At 37.5% G+C, this 13,349-nt stretch overlaps 1 long non-coding RNA gene across 1 annotated transcript; it reads left to right on the top strand.

Moving 5' to 3' along the window:
* Positions 1-354: 354 nt before the first annotated feature.
* LOC132712466 (uncharacterized) lies at positions 355-12,969 on the top strand. The gene is made up of 2 exons (XR_015734502.1): positions 355-599; positions 11,831-12,969. It is a non-coding gene; the product is annotated as an uncharacterized LOC132712466 (long non-coding RNA).
* Positions 12,970-13,349: the final 380 nt, after the last annotated feature.

Genomic DNA, 13,349 nt, shown 5'->3' with positions numbered 1-13,349 from the left:
GTTGCCTATTACTTCCTTGCCATCTAAAAAATGCTTTTAAAAGCCTCTGACAATCAGGCAACTCAATTGGGATCATCAGAGGCTTTTAAAAGCATTTTTTTTCTACAACCTCTTCGGCCGAGGTTGTAGTGTACCCATTTGTGACGGGACCAAGACTTCGTTCTTAAAAAAAATATATATTTTATGTTTATGTTGGAAAAAAAATAAAAAATTCTTTACAAAAAAAAAAAAAGCCTCTCACAATCCCAGCTGAACCGCGCGATCATCAGAGGCTTTTTTTTTTACTTTTAAAAGCATTTCTTCGGCCAAAAAGGTTGTAGAAAAAATGCTTTTAAAAGTAAAAAAAACAGCTTCTGATGATCACGCAGCTCAGCTGTGCATGGGCGGGTGGGGCAGGGATTTTTGCTACTGGTTCTCCCAACCACCCGCCACCATCGCTGCCGGATCAGCCAATCCAGTCCAAACTGGGAGGATTTCACCCCTGCTCTGGTATCATTTTGTTCTACTGCTTATGTTTGTGTTATATTGAATTCTAGAATGACACGGTCACTCTCACCCAAGGTTCCTGCAGTTTCAACTCCTACTATCACTTCTTCTATGTAAGTATTAAGTCCAGTATGGCTGTTCCCGCTAGTTCCCTCCTCTACCTTTTGGACAACAAAGTTGTCAGCTAGGTTGATTAGGAACCTATTTGATTTTTCACTTGGTGCAGAATTAGTTTTCCAATTGATATCAGGGTAATTGAAGTCCCCCATTACTATTGTAGTATGTTTCCTACATATGTTTGTTAGTTCGTTTTCAAAAAGGATATCTATTTTTTCTGCTTGATTCAGTGGCCTATAGTCTACACCTATGGCCATGTCATTTTTTTTGTCTTTTGTGTTGACCCATATGCATTCTAGGAGGTTTTCATCTTTGGTTTCATGCAATTCTATAGCAATATAGTGGTCCTTTACATACAGTGCAACTCCACCTCCTCTTTTATGGTGTCCGTTTTTTTTGAAGAGTCTGTATCCTTCTATCAATATGTTCCAGTCATCCAGTCCAATCTTGAACTAAACATGCTCAAAACCGTAGAAATGATGATAGATTTTAGGAGAAACCCTCCTATACTAACACCTCTTATAATACTAGACAACACCATATCAACACTAGAGACCTTAAAGTTTCTAGGTTCTATCATATCTCAAGACTTAAAATGGATACCTAACATCAAAAATATAATCAAAAAAGCACAACAAAGAATGTTCTTCCTGCAGCAACTCAGAAAGCTCAGGCTGCCCAAGGAGCTGCTAATACAGTTCTACAGAGGAATTATTGAGTCTGCACCTCTATATCTGTCTGGTATGGTTTTGCAACCCAACAAGACAGACGCAGACTTCAGAGGATAATAAGAACTGCAGAAAAAACAATTGCTACCAATCTGCCTTCCACTGAGGACTTATATACTACACGAGTCAAAAAGAGGGCTGTGAAAATATCCTGGACATAAATTGGTTCAACTTCTACCCTCAAAATGACATTATAGAGCAATGTTGGCGAACCTTTTTGGCACTGAGTGCTGAAACGGGAGTGTGCGCACGGGGGTGTGTGTGCCAGAAACCAGAAGAGTAGCTTCCCAGCATGCATGTGTGTGCCGGGAAGCTGAGCTTTTGGTTTCTGGCATGCGCATGTGCATTGGTCACCTGGTCTTCCAGTTTCTGGCACACATGCGCAAGTGAAGACCAACTGGCTAGCATGCATGTGCGCACCAGAAACCAGAAGCTCAGCTTCGTGGTGCGCACATGCATGCCAGGAAGCTGCTCTTCCAGTTTCCTGTGCTCCCGCGCATGCAAAGGCCAGCTGGCACATGTGTGTGCCGGAACCTGGAAGAGCTATAAACAACGGCTGGCATGCCCGGAGAGATGGCTCTGTGTGCCACTTCCGGCACCCATGCCATAGGTTCACCATCGCTGTTATAGAGCATTGTACACTAGAACAGCTAGACACAAGGACAGGTTTTTCCTGCATGCCATCACTCTGCTAAGCAACTAATTCCCACAACACTGTCACACTATTTACTAAGAAACTATTTATTGTGTTACTATTATTCTTCTCATCTTTCCTATTACCGATCTCCTTTTCTACTTATGACTACAATTTTGTTACTTGTATCTTACAATTTATATTGTTTTATTTAGCTTCCTAGTATGATTTTAATTGCTTATTTTGTATACTATGACTATCACTGTTGTATCTTTTTTTATTATTAAAAAGTTTTACAGAAGGTTTACATATTCCCCCCTTCCCTACCACCCCCACCCCCTCCCCTCCCTTACCCCCACCACCCCTCCCACCACCCCTTCCCCTTCCCATCCACCCACCTCCCCCCCTCTTCCCAGAACAAATTACAGGGTAGAACATTCAACAAACATAATCCATCCTAATCTAAATAATTATAACATTCAGCATCTCTTATTCCCTCAATTCCCTAATTACCCTGCTAACTTAATTACCTAAAAACACACCAAATATCTACGTATTTATTCATAATCTATCTGCAACTTCTTTTTCTGGTGTTTGCTTTGGATATAATCTATCCATCTTCTCCAGTCCCTTAAGTATCTTTCATTTGAATGTTCCTTCAAGTACGCCGAGATTTTTGCCATCTCTGCTAGGTTTGTTACTTTCATTGTCCATTCTTGGATTGTAGGTAAAGCTTGCTTCTTCCAATATTGTGCCACCAACAATCTTGCTGCAGTTATTAAATTCAAAATCAAATTAGTCTCTATAACCGTACAATCCGTAACTATACCCAGCAGAAACAACTGTGGTGTAAATTTTAACCTCTTTTTAAGAATGTTTTGTAAAATCCACCAAATTTTTATCCAGAACGCTTTAACCTTTTTACATGTCCACCAAATATGGAAGTATGTAGCATCCTCACAATCACATCTCCAACATTTTGGTTGTACATTCGGGTACATACAAGATAGTTTTTTTGGATCTAGATGCCATCTATAAAACATTTTATAAAAATTCTCCCTTAAGTTTTGCGCTTGTGTAAATTTCACATTTCTCACCCATATTTTTTCCCATGTTTCCATCATTATTGGTTGTTCAAAATTCTGCGCCCATTTTATCATACAATCTTTAACTAGCTCTGTTTCCGAGTCTATCTCTATCAATATATTATACTATCTTTTTATATGCATTGAACTTTGGTCTCTAGTTTGTTTTATTAAATTTTCATCGCTTTGTATAATACCAATTTTCTGATCTTTTCTCCATCTGGCTTGAAGTTGTACATACTGAAACCAAGTTTGAATTATTTTCTCCTCTTTCAACACATTCAAAGGTTTTAATTTTAATATACCTCCCTCCATATTAAGAATATCTGTATATGTAATTACATCCTGTCTGCTTTCTATACTCGTGTTCTCTATTGCGTGCTTGGGTACTGTCCATATAGGTATCTTTTTATTTAATTTATATTGATATTTCTTCCAGACACGCAGTAAAGCATTCCTCAATATATGGCTCTTAAATGCTCTATCCACCTTTTTATCATACACTAAGTAAGCATGCCAACCGTAAACCAAATCATGCCCTTCAATGTTCAGAATCCTTCCATTTGTTAAATTAATCCAATCACTAATTGCTGATAAGACAGCTGCTTCATAATATAATTTTAAATTGGGCATTTTCAGCCCCCTTCTTTCTCGTATATCCTGCATTATTTTCAATTTTATCCTTGGTTTCTTACCTTGCCATACAAACTTATTAATACCTTTCTGCCATTCTTCCAGGTTGGCATCCTTTTTTAGTATTGGTATCATTTGAAAGAAGAATAAAAACTTAGGTAAAACATTCATTTTTATAACTGCTATTCTACCTAACAAGGACAATTGTAATTTTTTCCATTTATCCATTTTAATTTGTATTTTATGCCATAACAACTCATAATTATATTTATACAGTTTCCCATTAGAAGGTGCCATATGAACACCTAGGTATTTAACTTTTTTAACTATTTCACATCCCGTTACCTTTTGTAGCTCCTCTTTTTGATTTATTGTCATATTTTTAACTATCATCTTTGTTTTTCCAACGTTTATTTTAAACCCAGACACTTGACCATACTGTTTAATTATATCCATCAGAACCTTTGCTGATTCCACTGGTTGAGTTAAGGTCACAACCAAATCGTCTGCAAATGCCCATACTTTATATTCATAATCTCTAACTTTAATTCCCTCTATCTCATCTATATTACATATTCTATTCAACAACAATTGAATATAAAGTTAATATAAATAATAATGGCGATAAGGGGCATCCCTGCCTCGTACCTTTTTCAATTTTGAAAGTTTCTGTTAAACTGCCATTAACAATTATCTGAGCTGCCTGTTCTTGATATATTGCTTTTATAGAGTGCATAAAGCAATTCCCAAATTGCATCCTGTGAACTACTCTCAATAAAAATTGCCGATCCAATCGATCAAAAGCTTTTTCCGCATCTAAAAATATAAGCACCACAGGGATTTGGTTGTTCCTTTCCAAATATTCCAATATATCAACAATTTGTCTTACATTATTTTTCATTTGCCTCCCTTGTATAAAACCAGATTGATCAGCATGAATCATTTTTTGCATTACTGACATTGACCTATTTGCCAATATCTTAGTAAATATCTTATAATCTGTATTCAATAATGATATAGGTCTATAATTCTTTGGGTGCGTCAAATCTTGATCTTCTTTTGGAATTAATGAAATAAAGGCTTTTTTCCATGAAGGTGGTACCCCTTCTCCCAACTGTATTCTGTTAAATAATTCTTTAAGAGGTACAACCATTTCCAGTTGTAGATATTTATAATACACAGCCGTTAATCCATCTGTACCAGGAGCCTTGCCAGTTTTTAATTGTTTAATTGCTAAAAGGATCTCCTCCTCTGTTATTAATTGGTTCAACCGTTCTCTTTGTTCCTCTGTGACTATAGGAATATTTTGTCTATCCAAATATCTCTACACCTTGTATTTTATCTGCAGTATACAATCTTGTGTAAAATTCTAAAAATGCCTTTTTAATCATATTCTGGTGATAAACCTCTTTACCTTTATAATCTATTTTCTCTATGGTACGAGATTTTTGTTTTTTTCTCAACATGTATGCCAACCATCTACCTGGTTTATTTGCATTACAAAAGGTATTGTGTTTAGCATATTGTAAATTAGATGCCACTTGATTTGAGAGCATCATATTAAACTGCCCTCGTAATAGGGTAATCTCCTCTTTAGTTTTCTTATCCCCTGGGTTATGTATTAACACCTTTTCTTTTTTTCTTAATCTCTTCTTCTAATTCCCTCCTTTTTTCCATCTGTCTACGCCTATATGCATTGTTCATATTTATCAAAATTCCTCTCATGTATTCTAGCATTCCATACCATATCCATAGATGTTCCCTATTTTCATATTGAAAAGAAAACATTCCTTCATTAATTTTTTACATTCTATTACGTTTTTCTCATATCTAAAAAGATTTTCATCTCTTTGTGTTAACAAGCCAGCGCCATCTTCCCCACCCCCCATTTCCACTTCAGCTCCGCTCTTGTAGACTCAGAAAGAAGCAATGTTCAATGGAATTGAAGTATAAATACTTGCAGTTATGTAGCCTCCTGTCTCTGTTCTGCCTGCTTCAATTTCTCAATTTGTTTCAATTTTGTAGCAGGGGCGGTCACGGCGTTTTGCTCTGCCTTTTGGCAGAGGCGTCCTGGCTTTGGAGCTTTCCCAGGCTCCTGGGGAGCTCTCACCTTTCGAGCCCCAGAATTAATTCTAGGGCTCTTAGGGAGCTCTACCCTATGCCTGGCTGCTCACTTCCCCCTCTTCTCCTGGGGGGGAAGGTTCTTCGCCACTAGACAGCTGTTTCTTTGCTGTTCTAGCGGCTAACAAAGTTGCGGGGCTTTGTCTTCTCAGAAATTCTTCATGAAGTAATTTTGATTATTGTCATAAAAGCCAAACCCTTCTAGATGACACCATTCCCATAGCCACTTGTTGATTATTGTTTTTTCTTCTTGCATCATGACCCTCAACTGGACAGACTGATTAAAAATTGTGCTTCCAGTTTCTCATCTTCCTTTCTAACAAACACTCATAATTTCCAGAATTGTTCAGGTTTCTCTTTCATTTGTGCCCACTTGCATTAAGGGAAAAAGGTGGTTATTTAAATAAGAATTTAAATAATCAATGTGATCTCTCCATCTTGTCCTCAACAACCACTTTTCCAAATATGATATCAGTTTTGCACACATACCTCATTTCTTCTTTAAAAAAAAATCACCAACCACCATGAAAGCCTCATTTTTAAGAATACAGTAGTTCTGGGGGGGAGGGGGTTGATCCATGGATGCCCAAGTAATTTCTACAACACTCTGTTACTAAGCACTAATACTGTGCAAAAATCTAAATTGTCAAAGTGTGACATCTAATTGGATTTAGAAAGTCTAATTAGATCAGTAAATTGAACTGGATTACTTCAGATTGAATCAGATGATACAGATTATTCTGATCATGGACAAAAAAAGGTCTTCACAAATCATTTTAGAAGCTTCTTTACATATGTATAAACAGATTAAATCTGGAAATCTGGAATGAATCAACTTAATTCAATTTAAGCATTCAAGCAAGATCAGAACAATTTTCTGCTTCAAATTAATTCTGATTTTAACAATATTAATTAACATATTAATGAGACTAAGTTCTTGGATTCTTGTAAATACTCAATTCATAATAGCTAATGTGCATTCAAAATATTTAACGATAATATATTATTGGCCTTATTATGACTATATAAATAAACTTGGAATTTTATTTAGCACTATATTAACAATATATATACTAAAATATCATTTAAGATAGTACTAAAGAATTTCCAGCAAAGCAAAAATGCTTCTTGAACAAAGAACAGTTTTTCCCCAACTCAGACCCATCAAATGTGTTGAATTACAACTCGGATACCAATAATTCTTAACCAACCATTGTCCATACTGCCTGGGAATTATAAGGCTGAGTGCCTATATAGATTTTTCTTTTTTACAGTTTTGACCACAGTACAACAAACGGCAGCACTATAGCAACCTCTCTTCCCAGGCTTTGTTTCAAAGGAAAGGTAATTGTTACTTGGATGCTGAAGGAAAAAAAACATACAACAGCAATGTTGTAAGGGTCACATTTTGAGAGGAAAAACATACAAAAGCACAGAAGATAAAATTAGTTGTAACTCCATTTCTGAAAAATGTGGTCACATAACATTAAATATTTCATGTCATAGATAGAAAAGCTTATTGCATGAAGAAAGGGAGCAATTAATGTATGATGATAAACATTAGCAGAAGTATCTGTTGCTATTAAAGCTTCACTGAAAATATATTTAAATACAAGTACCAGAGTACAAATGCAGTAAAGCATAATGATGTTTTTCTCTCCCACCTATTACTGTGGTATCGACTTCTGTTACTAGGATGCACCATAAACAGAAAACAAATTATATTACATCTTTTCTAGTTTCTTTGACTTTGAGAGCCTTTGACCTTTTTTTTTTGGTTAAGCTCATGAAGATAAACCACCTGCATAAAAAGAAAGCATGTAACAAATTAGGTTGATACAGAACACTAGCAAAAAAAATTGCCTGTTTTTTTTTCTTTCCAGAATTGAAAATGTGACTTCAGATGAATGAAGAGAAGGGTAAAAGGACTTATTGGGGGGGGGGGGAGGAGGGGAATCTGAAGGGTGATTCTTATTAGGTGAGAATCCAGTATAGTTAGTTCTCTATGGCAAAAAGACCTATCCATAAAGGTTGCCTGCAGAATTGAGTTTTTCTGGGCTCTCCCATCTAATCATGAACGATTTAGATGAGGAAATAGAAGGGGAAATTACCAAATGATACCAAATGATACTAAGCTGGCAGGAATAGCCAACACCCTAGATGATAGGCTCAAGAGCTAGATGGATCTTTTTTTAAAAAAATCAAGTTTTATTGGTCCCCCCCCCCACATTCACCCACATCTTTTTTGAACAGAGTATTGGCCATATCTTATGTTATACAATTTATCAAATTCAAATACATTTTACTCAATTACAATTTTTGTCACAATTTTCTTTTTTCCCTTTTTTTAATCATATCTCAATATTTCTTTGCTTACTTATATAAACAACATCTTCATTCGCCCTCAAATTCTAATTTTCCTGCTTATTCATATTTATTCTCTTTTCTTTTTTAACCATTCATTCTTTATCTTAGTATATTTATATATGTTCAGGGTTGCCTTTCTTCCATTTCATCTTTTTTATTGTACAGCAATCTTTCTTCTCAATCCTGCCATCTCCCTCTCTTCTTTCCTTCTTACTTTCTTTTTCCCTCCTCTCCTGCTCCTCTTTACTTCCTCTTCCTTTCTCCTTCTCCTCCTTTCTTCCTCCCTGTCTAGCCCACTCTCCTACTCTGATTTCCCCTCTCTTCCATCCCTCTCTCTTCTCCCCTTCTCTTCCATCTCTCTACTCTCTACTCCTCTTTCATCTCTCTCTATTGCTATATTCATTTTCAATTTAATATTTTCCACTATGGTGTCCAGGCAACCCCGATCTTTCTCATTTATTAAAAATATTATTCGAAATTCCCCTCCTCTTTTTAATTATTAACAAATATTTCAACTTATTTCATTTTTTCCTTGAAACCTTTTTAAAATAATCTTCCAACCCTTGCTTTTTTCCCTTTAACAATGTGTTTCTTCCGTTTTACTTCTTACAAGTCTGTCATTTACATGATTTACTAACATTTCATTTTCATTCAATTTTACATTTCAATTTCAATTTCCATCTTAATTTCAATTAATTCTTTTGTTGCTTTTATTTCTCTCCACTTAGTGCTTCCTCCAACATCAAAAACATAGTTCATTTTTTTTCACATTTCATCTACTGATCTGTTTTACATTAAACAGTATTTTCACATATATTTTCTACAACTAACATCCTTCTCTTTATTAACATATTAATATTTTCACTGACTCTTAACCATTTTCTTTTAAACTTTCCACAATCCCATTTCTTGATGCTTTCCTCTCTTTCTCCCATTCCCTTACCTTCTTCCTCTTCCTTTTCTTATATCTCCCTTTCTGCCTCTTTTCTTTAATTTTCACTCTGTTAATTTTCCCTCTCAATATTTCCCCAATTATTTCTCTTCTTTTCAGTTTTGAGATGTATTCTCTCTTATCCATTTTTATTCTATCACTGTTAATCCCAGTGTACTCATCTTTATCTTTATTTTCATTTATTTCCTTTTCAATATTTTTTCCTTGTTTCTCTTCTCATTAATCTTTTCTTTCTTTTTTCTTGCATTCTAACCAATCCTCTGCTTCCTTATTTCCCTTAAATTCTTCTCTTATTTTTTCAAACATCTCCCTTAATATTTCACATTCATCCTCCCAATTCTCCATATTGTCACTTTAGTAGGCTAGAATTTTCCAATTTATTATTTCCATTTACTTATACTTCTAGTTTCAAAGTCCATTTAATATCTCCTTTTTCTTTCCAGATAGTGTCCAGTTCAAATGCTCACTTGAGCCATCACAATCTCAGTCCTCGTCCTCTCTGCTTCTCTTAATCTTTTCAGCTGTATACTCCTATGGCTCTTTCCCACGATCTCTCCTCCAGCAGATATCTCTCTTCAATTCACAACTCTTTCGGCAACAAAGCCATTTTATAGCTCCACGGGAACGCCCGTTTCCTTTCTTCCGAGTTAAATCTTTTTATTGTTTAAAAAATGTTCCTCTGTCTCCTTTTCCCTTGTCTTGTTTTTATTTCTTTCAAAATCCAATTTTAAATCCAGTGGAAGATTCCTTTTAGGGCTTTCGTTTTAACTTTAACGTTCCTCTTTTTTCCCCCCCTCCGCTTAAATTCCCAAGTGCAAATTAGCCGCTAATTGCTCATTGGGATTTCTTTCAAGCTTTTAAAAGTTTTTTCTTCTTACCTGTGAGTTGGCCAATCACTCATCTGATAACAATATTCTGTTCAATCACCACTCCTGCACTTCCTCTTTCTGATCATGGCCGCTCTGGCTTTTGACAGCTCCATGGCTGCCTTCCTTCACCGATGGGTCAAAAACTAATGCCAGCACTTCAGGGAACTTGCTCTTTCCCTATCCATGCCAGCCTGCATCTGTTCTGCCCCAGCTATGAATCCCAAAGAACATAGCACACACAAACTCTGAATAAAACTTAGTTTACTCAAATAACGCAGTTTTAGCAAATGCCGGCTGTTAATAAGCATTCTTAACAGCCTGCCAGAATTCCACAGATAAGATAGCCAGAGTCTTACTGGAGTTGGCAGAAAGCCCAGAAGCAAGGTTGCAGAGAAATCCCAACGCGATGATTAGTGAACTAAAGTTGTTTCCTGCAGCTTGTTGCAAGCTGTGTACTTTCTTAAATAGGCTAAGGGAGTGGCCAATTAGCCCCAAACCTTACTCTCAAGGAGACCTCCTCCTGAGGAACCACTCCTGCCTTTTGGCAGCTCTGCGTGCCTGTGCATTGAGAAGAGGCTCCTCCTCTTCATCCTCTTCACTTAAAGGAGCCTCTGGAGGTTCTGAAGGCCCTGACTGAATCCCTGCCTCTGGCACCACATCTTCTTCAGCCTCCTCGCTATCCGACTCGAGCACCAGCTGCACAAGCTGCTGGCAGAGCACCACACCAGCCTCCTTGTCAACGGGATCAGCAACAATCCGCGCAGGCCGCTGGCGGGCCACAACAGCATCTTCTTTCTTCACTGTCCCTACAAGACAGCTATGATCCCTAGGGATCCCCAAAATCAGCTGGGATATCGGTGCTCTTCTGGAGCTCTCAAATCCACACCATATTGCCCGATGCCGGCCACGCCCTCTCCAAGATCTAGATGGATCTTGACAGATGTGGACACTGGGTCCTAACTAGCAAAATGAAATTCAATGTAAAGAAAAGTAAAATCTTACACTTTGGCAAGAAAAATAAAAAGTACACATATAGATTGGGAGAAACTAGGTTTAATACCAGTAACTGTGAAAAGAATTTGGAATCTTAGTGGACAACGAGTTAAAAATGACCCAACAGTGTGCAGCGGCAGCCAAAAAAGCCAATGCAATCCTAAATTGCATTAAGAGAGGGATTCAATCAAGATCATGTGAGGTACCACTCTATAAAGCCTTAGTAATACCATACCTAGAATACTGCATCCCGTTTTGGTCACCACACTATAAAAAAGATGTTGAGACTCTAGAAAGAGTGCAGAGAATAGCAACAAGGATGATTAGGGGACTGGAGGCTAAAACATAGGAAGAAAGTTACAGGAACTGGGCATGGCTAGTCTAGTGAAGAGAAGGACCAGGGGAGACATGATAATAGTGTTCCAATATTTGAGGAGCTATCACAGAGAGGAGGGGGTCAACCTTTTTTCCAAAGCACCTGAAGGCCAGACAATGAATGATGGATGGAAACTGATCAAGGAGAAATTTAACCTAGAAATAAGGAGAAATTTTCTGAAAGTGAGAACAATCAATCAATGGAACAGCTTGCCTTCAGAAGTTGTGGGTGCTTTATCACTGGAAGCTTTCAAGAAGAGACTGGACTTCCATCTGTTAGAAATAGTATAGAGTCTCCTGCTTGTGTGAGGGGTTGGACTAGATGACCTACAAGGTCCCTTCCAACTCTGTTATTTTGTTCTGAGAAGATCTGTTGTAGGGCTCTTGCAGGTTGATTTGGTGGTAATAACAAGAAGAAACAGCTCCAAACAATGGCCAAAATAGTTACTTATCATTTTATTTTTCCACAGTACCTTAAAATGCCACTGCATTCAGTATTCAAAGCGTCAAGGAAGCAGCAGGTGAAGCTAAGCAGAATCACATCAGATACCTGTACAATTAGCACACAGGCCCCACAAGGCTGTGTGCTCTCTCCACTTCTCTTCTCTCTATATACCAATGACTGCATCTCAAACGATCCATCTGTTAAACTACTGAAGTTTGCACATGACACAACAGTGATCGGTCTCATTTGAGACAATGATGAATCCGCATACAGACAGGAGGTTGAACAACTAGCCTCGTCGTGTGACCAGAACAATCTGGAACTGAACACACTCAAAACTGTAGAAATGGTGGTGGACTTTAGCAGAAACCTTCCCATACTACCACCTCTTAGAATACTAGACAACACAGTATCAACAGTTGAGACCTTCAAATTTCTAGGTTCTACCATATCTCACAACCTAAAATGGACACCCAACATCAAAAATGTCATCAAAAAAGCACAACAAAGAATGTTCTTTCTGTGCCAACTCAGAAAGCTCAAACTGCCCAAAGAGCTGCTGATACAGTTCTACAGAGGAATTATTGAGTCTGTCATCTGCACCTCTATAACTGTCTGGTTTGGTTCTGCAACCCAACAAGACAGACACAGACTTCAGAGGAACTGCAGAAAAAACAATTACTACCAATCTGCCTTCCATTGAGGACCTGTATACTGCACAAGTCAAAAAGAAGGCTGTGAAAATATTTACAGACCCCTCACATCCTGGACATAAACTGTTTCAACTCCTACCCTCAAAATGACACTATAGAGCACTGCACATCAGAAAAACTAGACACAAGAACAGTTTTTTCCCCGAACGTCATCACTCTACTAAAGAAATAATTCCCTCAACGCTGTCAAACTAGTTACTAAGTCTGCATTACTATTAATCTTCTCATCGTTCCTATCGCCCATCTCCTTCCACTTATGACTGTATGACTGTAACCTTGTAGCTGGTATCCTTAAGATTTATATTGACTGTTTCCCTATGACTATCATTAAGTGTTGTACTTTATGATTTTGATGAATATATCTTTTCTTTTATTTACACCAAGAGGGTATGCACCAAGACAAATTCCTAGTGTGTCCAATCACACTTGGCCAATAAAGAATTCTATTCTATTCTATGTATAACCAGTTGAAAGTTCTGAAATTCTCTAATAGATCATGTGTTTTTAAATTGGTAAAAAGCTAATCATTTTTTTTCATAGAGCCATGCTCTACAAGATTCTAAGGCAGGGGTGTCTACAAGATTGTAAGCTGGGTCGCCATGACTAGGTGGACATGGCCAGGTGGGTGTGGCTGGTTGGGCATGGCCCAACTCACTGACTCACTGGGTGTGGCTGATTTCAGACAGCTGGGTCGGGACAAAAGTCACACTGGCTAACTCGACATGGGGACAATTAGGTTCCCCACAAGCTCCTTGCCGCCTGCCAAACTGCTGGCAGCCAAGCATCTGCATGCATGCAGATTGGGGACTTTTATCCACAGAGGAAGGAGAG

The sequence above is a fragment of the Pantherophis guttatus genome, chromosome 5 (genome assembly GCF_059756535.1).
Source record: "Pantherophis guttatus breed Tessera chromosome 5, ASM5975653v1, whole genome shotgun sequence".
NCBI classification, from domain to species: Eukaryota; Metazoa; Chordata; class Lepidosauria; order Squamata; family Colubridae; genus Pantherophis; species Pantherophis guttatus.
The sequence above is the reverse complement of the archived record's forward strand: the minus strand, read 5'-3'. Positions and strand labels throughout refer to the sequence as shown.